The sequence below is a fragment of the Corvus kubaryi genome, unplaced genomic scaffold (genome assembly GCF_017639235.1).
Source record: "Corvus kubaryi isolate FWS band 111438036 unplaced genomic scaffold, C.kubaryi_AGA036_p1.0 132, whole genome shotgun sequence".
Lineage (NCBI taxonomy): Eukaryota > Metazoa > Chordata > Aves > Passeriformes > Corvidae > Corvus > Corvus kubaryi.
In genome coordinates this window covers 8,304,649-8,320,197 of record NW_024580666.1, presented here as the reverse complement: position 1 = coordinate 8,320,197, position 15,549 = coordinate 8,304,649, and the positions used below count along the sequence as shown (strand labels likewise).

The window sequence follows — 15,549 nt, the reverse complement described above, 5'->3', positions numbered from 1 at the left end:
GCCAGTTGGCTTTGGCGGAATATTTATGGAGGATGCAGAGGCTTATTTACTGAATAATCTGGAGACCATCTGGTGGTATCCAGTGACAAGAACACTGAGCTGAAAGTAGAAAAGCCTGAGCTCTATTTCTGGCTCTGCCAACTATTCTCTGTGACCTCTGGTGGCTCAGTTTGCCCATATACAAATCAGAAAAAAAATCTACTCTCATCTCTAGGAAATTTTGATACTTCAGTAAGAATTCACACTTACTACTATTTTAGTAGTATGATTATTTATCTACATTATCCATAATCACTTCAGAGTTAATTGACGGAATATTTTTTGAATCTGAGTTTGCCCCCTGTATTAACAAAAAGATTACAACCACCTCAATGGAGGTAGTACCTCATGTGGAGTTAAATTGAAAGAATTTCAAAACAAGCTGGACAGTTTTCTTAATTGGGACATTTCTAAAATAAAGAGATCCCTTTTTCTTCTTCAGAAGAAAATGTGCATCAATCACGTGAAGGAAAGATCTGTACATCTTACCAGACCTTCCCCACACCCAGTCTAATGCTCACTACCATAACTGAGCTGAAAAAAGGATAATCTGAAATACTCCTGAGTTCTGAATTTCTTACCATTTTGCTGAACCTTTAACTAATGATCTGTAGGGAACAAAGGCAATTGAGTAACCCACAAGACATGCTGATTCCCTTCACCACCAACCTACTCTGTTCAGAGGCCCACAGACTTTCAGACTGATAGCAGTAGGTGGGCTTTCTTAGATGTATTGCTAGATTTGCTTTCTTTTCTCCGAACTCCACTGACAATTTACCATAAGGGTAACGCAAAATCAACCCCATGGGAGAATAACGAAAAATAATCCCACCAAGGAACAGTATCTCTTTGAGAAAATCTCCAGATGACTAAAAACTAGCACTAATCCAAACCCTGATTCAAGTAAAAAGGGAAATTTCTGCTGCAAGCAAAAACCTGCTATTCCCATTGAAAGTATCTTGTTGTATTCTCCCACAGGTGGTAACAAAGCAGAAGGAAAGAGTTTCTGCCTATCAGGAGGATTCCCACGCAAACAGAACCCAGACACTTCCCACTTTCTTGCCACAGAGCTGGTCACCCTTGTCTAATCTCCTTATGTCATCTGGTGTCTCACTGGGAAAGTGCTGTCTAGGACAAAGAAGTCTGTAGGGATGCTGGCAAGAGTGGAAAGTGAATCTTGTGACCGAGTGCACTGGGGCTGAGCTGCTCAGGAAAATGATAATGAAGTGGAGGAGCTCTATTTTTAATGGGGGACAAAGGCAGAAAGGTAGCAGGAGGACCCGACCTCCCTTGGTGGGAGGGAGAGGAAGGGAGAGAGGAAGGAAGAAATGCACTTCTTTTCACAGATACACAGGTCAATAACTAAATACGTAACAATGAAGTTTAAATTTAAACACCAAGTTATTTTTTCAACAATGGTTCTGTATATGATAGGTCCAAACGATGACCTTTCTTTGCTGATGCTGGAAGAAATCCAAGATACTACAGGAAGAAGTTGGATCTTCAGGTAAGTAGATTAACTTTTATATAGTATGTAAGATTTTCCAGACAATGTGTGGATTGGAAAAAGGCTTCTGTTGAGATCCACATTTCTTAGGAGTGGAATAAAAATAGCCAGAGGCTGCAGCAACTAAACCAAGTCCTGGAAAGCCAGCATTAGACTTTCAAAGTAAAAATAAGCCAGACTGCTTGGAAAGCATTTCAGTGGGAGAATAATACAAACTCATAAAACTGAATCTCTCTTCTTGTACTGCAATCATAGGACTGCCCAAGCCTGCATGATATTATATATTTTACAATGTTTGCATCCCTACAATCTAATGCAGAGATTAATAAAGTATGGCAGGATATACTTACAAATGATTTACGTAGCTTTACAATTCAACCAACCCTGCTGACAGGGGAATAGGAGGGGGGAAATCACTTTATTATTCACTCACTGGACTGAAAAAAGTACTGTATGACATGGAATGTCCTTGAGAGGTTACTAGGGACATACACAAAAATTTTTAACTGCCTGCTTGCTTGTATTTTTTTCCTAAAGGACTTCTAAATTCACACATTAAAGTCTGTTTATATTAATACATTTTGTATCCATTACAGTAAGATCATATTAAGGAAGATGTATTTCAATGTCTTTTGATGTATTTATTTTCAACTCTGCTAAACTAAGACTAGTGCAATAGATTTTCATGTATGTGTAAATCCATCTCCGTGTTTCGTGAACTAATTCTGTACTGCAAAAAAATAATGCTACAAATCACTATTCACTCACTGTTGGTACAGTATAAGGGCTCAAACATATAAACCCCATACTTTTCCTTTTTCCGTTTCTAAGCGCAGTCGAAATTCCACTGTCCACCTTGATGAAGTAAATCACTCCAAATATTAATAGGATTTTGGTTGTTAGTTACAGTATTGAATAAACACTCTCAACTGTTATCGCCAGATTTTCTCACATTTTCAATCAATATTTTCACTTTTCTAGCTATGCTGAGTGTTTTCAGAACAAGGTTTGCCCATAAGAAATTTACGACTATGATATGAAAACTGAAATGATACCTACAACTTTTAATGAAGAACTATCATGTTTGAAGAAAGCATACCTTCAAACTACCTAGCTATGAACTGAATAATCTCATCTCAAAATTCATTAAGTGCTCAGTAATCTGAAAAGCACTACACTGCTCGTGTCTTATCTGCAGTAAGGAAAAGCAGAGCTCTGTTGTAATTCACTGAAACACAGCAATATCATATTACACTTGTATTTGTGAAACGGCTATTTACTTTCACTTACAAAACAGTGATCTTAAATCAGAAAATTTAAAAAAAAGTTATTAATGTAGTATTTCAGACATCAAAGCAAGTTTTGAAAAACTCTTCAATGTACTTAAAATATCAAACCATCAGTACCATGCAGGACAGAAGTGTCAAAGCATTCTGTTGTCAGAAACCCTCTGTAAATTTCCCCTGCTTTGAACAGCATAGCATGAAAATGATGGCTATGCAACTCTGTATTCTGTACCACCCACAATCACTTTGGCCAGCCCAAGGCAATGATGAATTCACACTACATGAAACAGACCTATGACAGTGCACCTTTTCTTGGATGAAAATAGAGATTGGGTATGTTGCAAGTATTGGCTCCTGATGCCACTGGCAGTTTTGTCACTGGAAGGCGTTGCCACAGCCTTCCAACTAAAAGAGATGGCTGAACTGTACCTCAGTGGAATCATTTTTCAAAAAAACTTGAAGCATGTCTGTTAAGCCATTAAGCTCTTAATTTAGAACAGCTATTGAAAGTTACTTTTAACACATCATTAGATCTCATGTTTTCTGCATTTTGTAGTAACAACTTTTCACAATGGCTATCCTCTTTCCCTCATATTATGAACCACAAGAAAGAGCTACACTGAACATTTCTATCTAGCAGTGCACACTTCAACTGAACATTTTTTATGTGGATGTATACATCAAGAACTATCTTATTGTGGACTTAATGACATGACATTAATGGGGACACCAATTAAAATGTAGGAATTCATAAATTTGTAAAACTAGTTAAAAATCTGTCATTTTTCTATTTGAAAAGTTGTTATTTTCTGTAATGATTGTATTTTAAAGGTTGTTGAGAAGTGATGAGACCTTAAAAATGAGACAGCCACTACAAATCTCACTGGCACTGGTGATGATAGGTATCAACCTCAAATCCTATGCTGTTCTCCAGCAAATCATACTCTGTATGTTGATGATACTGATGCTGTAAGACAGGATCTTTTGATGAAGTACAGGACATAGAACATCTTCTTCCACAGCATGCTCAGGGAAATTAACTTCCTCATCTAAAATACACTTAAAAACTATTTTTGTAGTTAAAAAATATTCCTTCTCAAATTAGCCATGTACAATTTGAATGTGCATATACTTCTGAAAATCAGTCTTGAGCTTTGTGCCTAACTAGAAGGACAGAAATCGAGATGTGTTACACCTGACTGAAGCAGGCCGGCAGAAAAGTTCACACAAAAAACCCAAAAGGACTGAAATGAAAGCTTAGGCAGTCAATACAAACATTTTACAACTTGTTGAAAGAGCAAAAAAGATACATTAACAAAGACGACACAAGATCCACTTTTATACAGAACATTATTCAGAAGTGTCTGTACATCCAACGAAGACAGACTCATGCAGCGAAACACTGGGGCAATGTTGCACTCAACATTCCGCACCTGGGTCCATCACTTCACCCACCTGCTCATAAGAATTCATTTCTTTAAACTTATGAGCAGAAAACCTTCCATTCTCCTTGACAATGAAAAATACTATTCAGCACTCCATGGTTCTTAAAAAATATACTGTCTTGAAGGAGAAAGGTTATTGGCAGCTGTAAGCATAAAATGCGACCATAAACATAAAATGTATATGTCACATTTAAATTTCAGTTGTGGCTTAAGTTACCAATCTGTTTCAGCCCTACTGCCAAGTTATGCTGTCTCCTCAGCTTTGTTTCCTAAGGAGTGGAGACTTACACTGTCAGATCACTTGTCTGACAAGCAATCATGGCTTTCACCTAACTCTGCAATCCACTGGCCAGTTCCAAACAAATGCCACAAAAAAAGCAGAGAACTCAAAGAAGGCCTCCAAGTTTAACAGGACCACCCTTGGCTGGAGGAAGGGGTTGGTTTGACACCTCCTCACTGAGGGGAAGTTTTTAGCATGATCCTAGTAAGTTACCTGCTGTTTGTGCTGAATTAGCTGCTGATGGACACACATGGTCTGATCAGCCAGCCAGCACTTATTCACCAAAAATACCCTGACATGCACTGCCTCTTGTCCACCTGGAAGGGGACTGGGACTGCTCCGAGGAGAATCAAGCAACAGACCTGAAGGAGAAACAGGCTTTTTACTGTCACTGGAGAAGTGACATCCAAAGACAACCAGAATTTATTAGCTCCACTACTTACAGAACAAATTACACTCTACAGCACTGAAAAAAACTCACTTAGAGCTCCTGGTAAAGATCAAAAGCAGATTATGCCAAGCACATACTCCATTCTGCTTTAGCTAGGAAGAAAGGCAGGAGAAGGAATGGAGGAAATGCAATTTAAGTTACTTGCTGGAATTGTATAGAGATCTGAGCTGGCTGCCGGAGTATGCCTATTTTTCACATTGGGGACTATCTACTGACTCATAGTACTGGCTAGTACTATGTACCAAGGGTGACAATATAAAACTATCTTAGCTCATTTGTATAATATCCACATATAGCTATACTGAGTCACTCTTTAATATTATATATTATAATGATACTATATAATATATACTACATAAAACTTGCAGAACCTTTCCTCCAAATCTAAGAAACTTTCATGATCACCACCATCATTATTCCACAGAACAAATTTAAGCTACGAACCACAGCTTTTTTAGCAGCTTCAGCAACCTCAGAACACAATAACTCTTGGGCTGGCTATTTTACAGAAACTTCTGTAATCAAAGACACAAACAACATGGCCAAGATAAAGTCAAAATTAGATTTAAACTGGATTTCAAAACTCAAGCACCCACCAGAGATATAGCAGACTTATTGCTATATTGCAAAATGTTTGAAAACTGCTTTTCCAGCAGCAAACATTTATCAACTGGATGGAATGTTCCCATCCCACAAAAAAACCTCTTTGTTTTAGAGAGTGTTTAAGAGTCCAAAACAAAACATTAGTTTTGTGCTTACTGTCTAAAGTCAATTAGTATGGATAATCAGAAATAGTAAGAAGTTAAAATTTAGTTGAGTCCTAATGAACATGGCTTGCTGCCACCACGTGCTACTGGTCACTATAACTTTCAAGATAAGTGGTGAGTGAAGACAAGAAGGGTCTAACCAGGTCAATGACAGAAGAAAAGATGCCATCTACAAATCAGAATAGCTAATCATTTTGAAGTCTAGAACTATGTTTACAGGGAAATTAAAGCTGGAAGTTATTCAGTTCCATATTACATGTAAGGGTATCAGTTTATAGTAAATTTTTTGATTGTTTTCTTTTTGACAGGGCGTAAAACAGCATTTCTAAAATTCATCTACTAGAAAGGTGCAATTTCTTGACTAGATAAAAACATGAATGTCTCTGTAAATGTGGGTGCTATTTTTTTTCTACTATAACAGCCTGCTGTTTCTTTGCTATCTAGCTGGTGTTTTTGTTGTTGTTTTTTTTTTTTAATACATTTTGATACTTTTAGACATGGGACATGCTTCCAGCTCCTAAATGACCTGCAGTGGAATTTACTGTACAAAGTTCTTTGGTATCCACAGGAACAGTTACCAACTGATGTGAACTTCCTTCCCTAAAGAGCTTGTTTTGAATAACAAACTACTCCAGGGGGAAATACATTATCTTGTCTAATCAAATGTTCAAGTGAGGCTTATTTCATTCCAGGGTTTTACTATGCATTGTGGAAATGTGTGTGACACTGACCTTTAATTAAATCTCAACCTTAAAGGAAGACAGTAAAAGCTTAGCAGCCCAGATTGTGCATATGATTTTAAAGCTACATTTAAATGGTTTAAAGAATTAATCAAAATCTCCTATTTCTTAGTGACAATGTTCTCTAAGATGTTTGCTTTTATGTAATCTGCATAAAAGGCTTTAGTAAATATCAGTAATTATTTGTTCTTACTTTGCTCAATCAGGTTCAAAATACAGATGTTAGTGATATATGGTTTGTATTACCAACATGCTTCCTTTTACCCAAGTGTATTCATCCAGTGCTTTTTGATTAGCTGGAAGTGTTTCACACTGAGAAACATGTACTTTAGACAGAAAACAATTCAACAGGACAGTATCACAAACATGTAGGGCAAAAGTTCATTTTTCATGTCAGAGAGCTTGTGTCAGGTAAAAATATAACTTGGCCTCTCGTGATGTCTCTGCAGGTGGCACGAAGCAGAAACAGCCAAGCCATTCCTGAGAGGCCTTCTGCTGAGGAGATATCTTTGGGGGAGTCCACTGCCCAGATCCTACCAGGGAAGGAAAGGACAAGTCAAGGATAGGAAGGAAAGAAGAGAAAACCAAGGGAAATATTGGGCTGCCTTCTTCAGCATCCTCTTTCCTTCACCTCAACCATCCCCGAGCAGATGCCCCTAGACAGGAGAAGAGAGTATCTAGCAGGAGAGAGTTGGGAAAGTACAGCAGGAAAGCCTTTCTGATGCTGTGAAAACCACTAATAAAGAAAGAAATATTCTGATGAATTACTCAAGGATGCAGTATTGATTATGTGTATCCATAAAAAAAGGAAGAAACCTACATAATTCCTGTTGTTAAACAACAATTAATGCTGAAATTTTTTTCCACCTCTTTAAGACTACTGTCAGAAAAATAATATAATAACACTATAAATAAAATAAGCAGTATAATAAACAACATCTCAAAAACTGGTGCACTACTCAGGTGTACACATTTGCTGTAGTGGTCAAATACTATTTTTACAGTAAACACTTCACTAATGCATACAAGGTATAAAGGTCTTGGAAAAGCAGAATAAATCCATTAAACCCCAAATATTATTGCTTTTTTTTTGCAACTGATGCAAACCAATTGTATTACATTCCTTGAACATTCCCTACTTGTAAAGTGAGGAGTCACAAGTTTCAGGTATTTTTAAAAATGGTACTGATGATTCAGTTCCATGTTTTATTCTGTTTGGTTTTGATGTATTTTTGACACCCATTCATTCAAATGGAGCAAACAAGCTAGTTATTTCTCTTCCTCACTGCTAATTTTCACTTGTAGTTGGCTACAGAGGATAATTCTAAGTTGGTTGGCTTTCAATCACATTTTCTATCTACCACATTGTAAACTTTCTTGGAAACTTCTTCTGATCTTAAAAAAATAACAACAAAACAAAACCTGCTTAAATTAAACCTTTAACTTTGAGTAAAATGTCATTATTCTTGTTTTGCACTTATTTTGAAGAATAAAGTAAAAAAATTGGCTTCTATTGATATAACATTGTACTAGTTTTGAACACGTATATTTATATTTTAGATAATTTGTTAGACACAGATGGAGAATGATTTTATTCTAGTCTAAAGCAGCTTGATTTTTTTTTAACAAACCTGGTGACAAACATGCTCATGCCAATATTTTACTTCACATAATAAAAAAGTGAACTTCCTTTCCAAGTGTGTCTTTGCATGCTCAGGAAACATCACTGGTACATTTTCCTTGTGATAAGAGAGGATTCAGATTTTGGAGAACTGAACATGGAAACTAAGGTAAAGGATGGCAGTAATGCAATTTAAAACAAATTACAAATACTGCTAGATGCAGAGAAGCCTTCAGCTTGCCTCCACGTAGTACTTGTTATTAAGTACTCAGCTTGCAAAATAATTAATATATTAAGTATTCAGCTAAGATGGCGTCTGTATTTTTGCAAAGATTGATATATTCTCTTTCCATTTTTTCTGGTTACATAAATCCAGGTTGAAATGCAAAGGAGGTTTTGCTTTTCCTCTTTTTTTCCTCCATGAGAAAAGCGATGAAATAATTTAGTGCTTGAGTTAACACAGGCACAGATACTGGAGGTTGTATTTAACATTTTTAGCAGGAGTTGAAAAGTTCAACTGAAAAACTTCACTGGACTTTATGAAGACAAAACATTAAATTGTATCATATTTCCTCTCCATTTATCTCCTAAACAACACAATTTAGCTTAGCTAAAATCTGAATTGACCCTCAGGCTTTTTAAGTGTATACATTGTGAAACCTCAGGAGCTTCACTGATCCTGCTGGGAGCCCTTTCCCTTCTGGATAGCCACAGGCTCCCTCATGTTATCACATAACACCTTTTATAAGGACAAGTTGGTAGAAATGAGTTGATTATTTTCTTGTGGTAGAAGCCTCTTGCAGCTCACAGAAAGAAAACCAGAACGAAAACCATCATGCTTTCTGGCAAGAAAGGCAGTGTGGTCTCCCACAGTTGCAATGGTGCAAGTGGAAAAATTAAATAAGGGTTAATAGGGGAATCTCACTGGCATATAAGGCAAAACTTTCACCTGATCAACAGCTATGATTCATTTGTTCTTTTAGTTAACCTATTTAAAAATGAATCAGTTAGTGCTGATATGGGATATATCGGCAAGTAATCTCTTCTAGAAATGACTTCTTAAATCTTAAATCAAGAAGGCTTTTGCAGGGTCACACTAGAGCTCTTTTTAGCCCTTTTTCCAACAGTGGATGCCCAAAAAGAGATGGGCAAGGTCAGGACAAAGATACATAACATGAGTCTTCTAAGACTTCTCAAGAACCTGAGCCGAACAGGCTTTCTACATACTCAGGAGCCCTCAGCTGATTTCTGTTTTGTGAACTCTGAACTCATCCCATCTCCTCCAAAGGCCATGTGAACTTCATAAAATAGCTTTGATTATACATACTGTCGCTGACATGGTGTGCACTGGAACAATGCTCCATTCTTACTTTACAACCACAGGAAGACTTATGCTGGCTGATTCCCAGCCATGGGAAAATAGAAACAGAATTTAAATGTATATATCTATAGGTACCCTCCCCTGCCACATCTTTTGTGGTCAAATGACCCCTCATGGGATTTCTGCATACCTATCTAGGGTATTTTCAGTAAAAATAATAGAGTAGTAGAGTGGAAGTGCCTTGCAGTTCCATGACTATTCCACACAACAAAGCCAAGAGAAAAATGGCATAAGGCTCAAACAGCCATGTAAATCTTTTGTACACTCAAGTTCATGAGAGTTGATTGCTTTTGTAAGGCATCAGACTAAGCCTTAAAGCTCCAGTCCACAAAGTTAAGTTCAGAAATAACTGCAGTGAATGTAGCTGTGTTTACTTATCCAAAAGGGCAAGGGTGAGCAAGACAGACCTGTTCTTATACCACCTAACCTCCGCAAGGAATGTCAGTCTTCACATCAGAAGAAGCAAAACCAACACACTGCACTGGGTTTCTTCTGACACACAGATTCTCAGTGGCTTTTGGTCTGACTCTAATCTCTGCCCATAGATACAGAGGTGGAGGAAGTAAGCGTGCTTGTTTAGATAGCCATCACCTTCCCATTACATCCTACTGCTTGTTCCCATCTCCGCTTTCTTCTTCTCCATTTTGTGTCACCCGCCCTCAGTTAAAACCACGGAAATGATCCGCACTAAAAATAACCTCTCCCTCCACCTCATTTGGTCAGGCCAAACAAACAGCTTTACCAGGACACAGCTGAGGGCACAGTGCAGGCATATAAATGGGAAAGTGGAGTGGACAGTGATGGGGGAGGGTTGGAGGAAGGAGGACAATGGCTTAGCCTGGCAGCATTGTTGGAACAAATGCACATGAAACTAAAAAGCAAGCACTCCTTAGCAGGCGCTCTCAGAGCAGTGACATGATTCAAAGACTGATGACTTGCTTAAAATATAAAATCTGAGGAGAAAAATAATTGATGTAGAGACATGAAAAGGGTATCACATGTGCATAAGCATCTCAAAAAAGTAAATGAATTCCAAAGTCACTTGGCCAGTGATATACCCTCCAGTTTTGAAACATCAGGTCCCAACAAGAACCCAACCTTTCCACACTGGAAAAACCTGCCCAGAGAGAGTAAGCATTGACACAACTGAGCCAGTTCTCACCTATAGCAAACAAAGAGTGCTCAGAGCAAACTGTGCTCTCTTGCTAGCAGCAAATGCCTGGAATTTCCCCCAAGTCAAGCTGACTGTTAGTCAGGATTTTCTCCCTACTACATCCTGACATTCCACAGAACAACCCTCCATAAAGTGCTTAAACATTTTATTTTAAATTTCCCTCTTGGTGTCTGGAAGCATGAAAAACAATATGTTTTTACAAAAAAACCCCATACCAAACCCACTTAATTATGCTATTTGCAAAGATGTTTTATTGTTTCTATTTTGGAAAGGGAAAAAGTAAAAGAAAATAAAACTTTGTTTTACTGCATACTTTTTATCTCTGTATTTCCCCCAGGATTCCAACTCATAAAGTTTAAGTATGTTCACATTTATCATGTAAGCATGGATCAGGAATGGTATTAGCATGACATGTGGCTGTACTTACAATAAGCTCACCACTCCTAACAATTACAGAACCAAAAAAAAGATACGCCTTTCAATGTGACAATCCTTTGAGTCAACAACATTGCAAGATGCATGTCAGCATTTTTTCCCTTTAAATTCACTCCATTAGGAAAGTAGGAACTACTCCTAGTAGGAATATGAAATGGAAGTTGTGTCTTTTTTTCTACAGATTTTGCTATCACAAGCAGGAGAACTAATGAAACCTGATATACTGTGATCTCTGTGTGTAGTTCTTTAAACTTCTCACTAGCAAAATCAACAGCTTTGCATTAACTCTGCTCTCAAACCCCTCTTCTGAAGACAAATGCAAAAGGCACATCTCCAAAAAGCCTGCAGACTACCACGGATGGCACTTGCCACAGGACTCACAAGTTTACCTCCTTGTAAAGGCGATACTTGGGAGCTGTCATCAACACTTCAAAGCTACTCACTTGCCACCCTCCACCTGGAGAACCTCCTCACTGATGCCAGAGACTTGAAACAAACTTGTTTTATTCCCCAAATTCTATTTTCACTTCTACATGCTCCAGGGGCTACAGCTAACAGCCTCTGAACTGGATTTTTCACCGCACTGTTAGCCACCTGATGTCCTAGTTCTTGAATAGGTTAGAACCTTGTACAGAAGTAGGAAAAGTCTTATACTGAAATGCACATATGTATGCCAGTGCACACACAGATGAAAACAAAAACTCCTGCTTGCTGGTTTTAATTGAAAATATCTGAAGGCATGCTCTTTGCTCCTTTGAGCCTTTAGAGATTATACTCCTGACTACATTACTTCCCTCAGCCATTTTTCTTTCTCCTTTTAGGGAGGAAAACTTTAGGCCCCGTCCAATTAGGAAATGTGCGTAACTCTCCACAAGAAGAAGTGAATCATGTGCATCTTGCCAGGAATTAGTTTTAAAACAATCAACATTTGGAAGCACAAGAAGAGTTTTGTGCATGCTATGTTATAGTCTGCTACACTGTCTGAAATAGCATCCTGGAAGAACATGCACTTTTAAGAAAAATTATCACTGTCTGTTTATACAACATGGCCATGACAAAATTAGTTAGATAAGTAATGAAGTCCTAGATTAATTCAAGACATGATTACAGAAGATCTAGTTTTGGAAAAGAAGTCCCAGGGGCTTTCAATCAACATGCCCACAGAAGCTCAGTCAACAGAAAGTGGCAAATGTGAAAGACCAACTGACATGACCTTGTGTCTTCCAAAGTTTCCCAGATTTTCAGAAGTTTTTAACTTCTTGAGCATAAGGTGATTCACATCACTGAAAATACAGACGTATGTGCCTGAAACTGGGCAGTCGTATCTCCATGTATTCGTGAGATTGTTCTCATTAAATTCACTGTTGCTGAATATCCCAAACACGTGGACTACCATACATCACGAAAGAGAGGAATTTTCTCCTCTCCTCAACTTCATTTCCTCCCTCTGAAAAGACAGGCACAAGAATATATAATTACAGCTTTTTAAATACTAAAAATTGTATTTGGCTCCCTTTCCCCTTCAGCTTGGAGTGCTCTCTTTCCAAGAGTAAACATATCCAGTTTACTTTGTCTCCTCTTACTCTTGACACTCTCCTCTGGACTCCATTTGTGTACTTCTTTTTAAGTTCAGTTCCCAAAATTAGACACAATACCCCAGCTGAGGACTCACCATTGCCAAAGAGAATGGCATAATTACTTCATGCTTTTTTGTACAACAGCCTTGTTAATGCATCCCAGAATGAGTTAACTTATTGTTTGTGGTCCACTACTACAACAAAGAATTTTTCCTGCACTACAAGCAGTTTCTTTGCATCCTGTATCCTCTCTCATTCCCTTCCCTAGAGACTTTCTGTTTATTCCTGAGAGGCTACCAGAAGGGGATGACTGGTTGACTTGCTGGAGACAACCATGTTTGACAGACTTTAATGTACAGATTTAGTATTACCAAGATCCTATAGCAACTTGTTCTTAATTCTTTGTACTGCCAAAAAAACCTGAAAAGTGAAACAGAATTGAACTATTTTCTTTGAAATGTGCTAGTCACAACTGATAGAGAAAATATGATGAACGGAGGTACAGGTTTAAAAATGAAAAAAGTGAACGAAAGAAGTATTTTAGCAGTAAAAAGAGGCCTTCTCTAGTAGCCACTCCTCACTATTTTTGCTTCTTTAATCACAATCTACAATGCTTTTTCCCACAAACCACAAGTGCTGAATCATGTAAGACCTAAATTGACATAAAAATAACAAAATTCTGCTACTTGCAGCGTTTCCCCAAGGGAGATCAAAAAGTTTAGATCATTTTCTCTTAGTGACACACAGCATTAGGAACTGCGAAGAAAAAAAAGGGGCATTTTGTATTTTTAAACATTTTATTTCTCTAATGAGAAGGGTTCCAAACAATGGTGTTCTTTTCTGCTAAATCAGGCAAACTATAATGAACGATTAAGGAACTATGAGCAGATTTGAAAGCACAAATGTCCTTTGTGGTACTGTAAACATTGCCTCTCCAAAAGCAGGCTGAAGAGCAATTTATTTTCTATTTTAAGAACAAAAATAAAGTGTGTTCTCCGTCTGTACGGAAGAAAATATTAGTCATGGTAGATAATTTTAAAAATACGTCTTCATAAGTCATACATGGCAGTATAGCAAACGAGAAGACATGTCACTACATGAAAGAATAAAAAATTGAATGAAATGGATTTTTTGAACAGACTAGTCAACATGTAAGACAGACCTGAAAATACCCAAGGTGAGGATAATTATCACTAATAGTACCCTTTGGGCTCTGCTAATGTTGGTACAGAGGCCTTCACACATATTCCTCTTACCTGCAACTGTGCTCAGGTTCTCATGGAATTATAAAATAATCTACTGTAATTATACAAAGATATCAACTCAGTGTCACAAACTCCCCAAACCCTACCAACAGCAAAAGAACAACAAAAAACCCCACCCCACAATAAAGAAGACTAGATAATGAAAAAGAAAACACCTTGAACACTGTTGGTAGTTTGGGTTTCTCATTGCCAACAGGGTCTAGTAAAACTAGAAGGGCAACAAGAATGAGCAAAGATAGGGAACAAGCCCTGTGAGAGAACCAGTTAAGGAGACTCTTTAAATGGAAAGACAAATATTTGAGGGTATATGATATGCAGTGAGAGGGGCAATGTAGGAAAGACAAAATATTTCTAATAGAGAAACTAGGGAAGACTAGTGGGCAGCAGGCTTGGAGGAAAAAACCCAACAAACAAACAAAAATGTTCAAATCAATCAAGTGGCACTTCCTCATACAACACATACTTAAACTGCAGAACTCACTGCCATAACTAAAAGCCCACACAGGATGGGAGGGCAAAAAAAAAAAAAAAAAAAAATTCCTGGAAGAAAAATCTACCAAAATTATTAAATACAGAAATACCACTGCCAGTCAAAAAAACCCTCAGCCGTAAATCTGTAGAGACTAGGACAACCAATGTGGGAAACATTACTATGTGTGTGTCCCCTCCTTAAACTCTTTTTCCTGTTTCACTATCAGTCACGGTCAGAGATGAGATCTGGTGGCAAATGAACCTGTGATCTGAGCTGGTACAGTGTTCTTAAGGTTTTATTGAGCTGTGCAAATCAATTTAAGGTAAATTATCTAAGACACTGTGCAAAAAACCTTTCCTTCTGCACAGAAAGTTATGCTGCTGCAGCCTACTGTTCAGCAAGCCTTTTAAAGACATTATTATTAAAAAAACCCCACAATATGAAAATGAATCACAGTGATTGAAAAGACCTACTGTTCACAGCTTAATAGCATCCAGAGAACTGTCACTTATCTGAAAAAGATTTTGCTTATTTCAAGTTCTGTGCCAATCTCTAACCTACACAACTTTACCCACCCCCAAGAAAATCCATAAAAGAGCTCAACGACCTCCCAAATATAAAATTAACAGGGAAAAGTGATTTGCTTGTTTTGTTTTTCAATTGAAAGTATTTGTGATTTTTATATTAATATCACTGCATAACCGGAAGCTCAGTTGCCTGAATGCTGTGCTGGCAGTACTAGCTGTGCATTTAGGTCCATATATATCCAAATGTTTAAGCCCTTGCAAGATTAGACTCTCAGGAATACAGCTTCTTAGGATGACTTCAGTATTTATGGAATATAATAGTTCTTGCCAGCCCTTCATTCATCAGCGAGAAGAATCAAAACCTGCTCTGTAGAACTGAAGGCCAAGGACGAAATTTAATCCCTTTTTTCTTCAAAATCCAGTGAAGATCCTCTGTGGTTTGAATGGGTGGCTCCCAGAAATGTCAACAGCCATCTTCCTCTACTGACATGATTTTTAGTCCCTAAAATTACTTTTAAATTATGATTTCTCACTTACACATTCCCTGACTAATTACTCTTTTGGTCCATGATAGACCCACAC

The 15,549-nt window shown here is 37.7% G+C and overlaps 1 protein-coding gene and 1 long non-coding RNA gene across 3 annotated transcripts in view; one reads left to right on the top strand and one right to left on the bottom strand.

Moving 5' to 3' along the window:
* Positions 1–15,549, bottom strand: part of GNAL (G protein subunit alpha L) — a 188,876-nt gene that overhangs the window by 91,818 nt on the left and 81,509 nt on the right. The window lies entirely within an intron of this gene.
* Positions 1,188–8,207, top strand: LOC121666336. The gene is made up of 2 exons (XR_006016644.1): positions 1,188–1,546; positions 6,965–8,207. It is a non-coding gene; the product is annotated as an uncharacterized LOC121666336 (long non-coding RNA).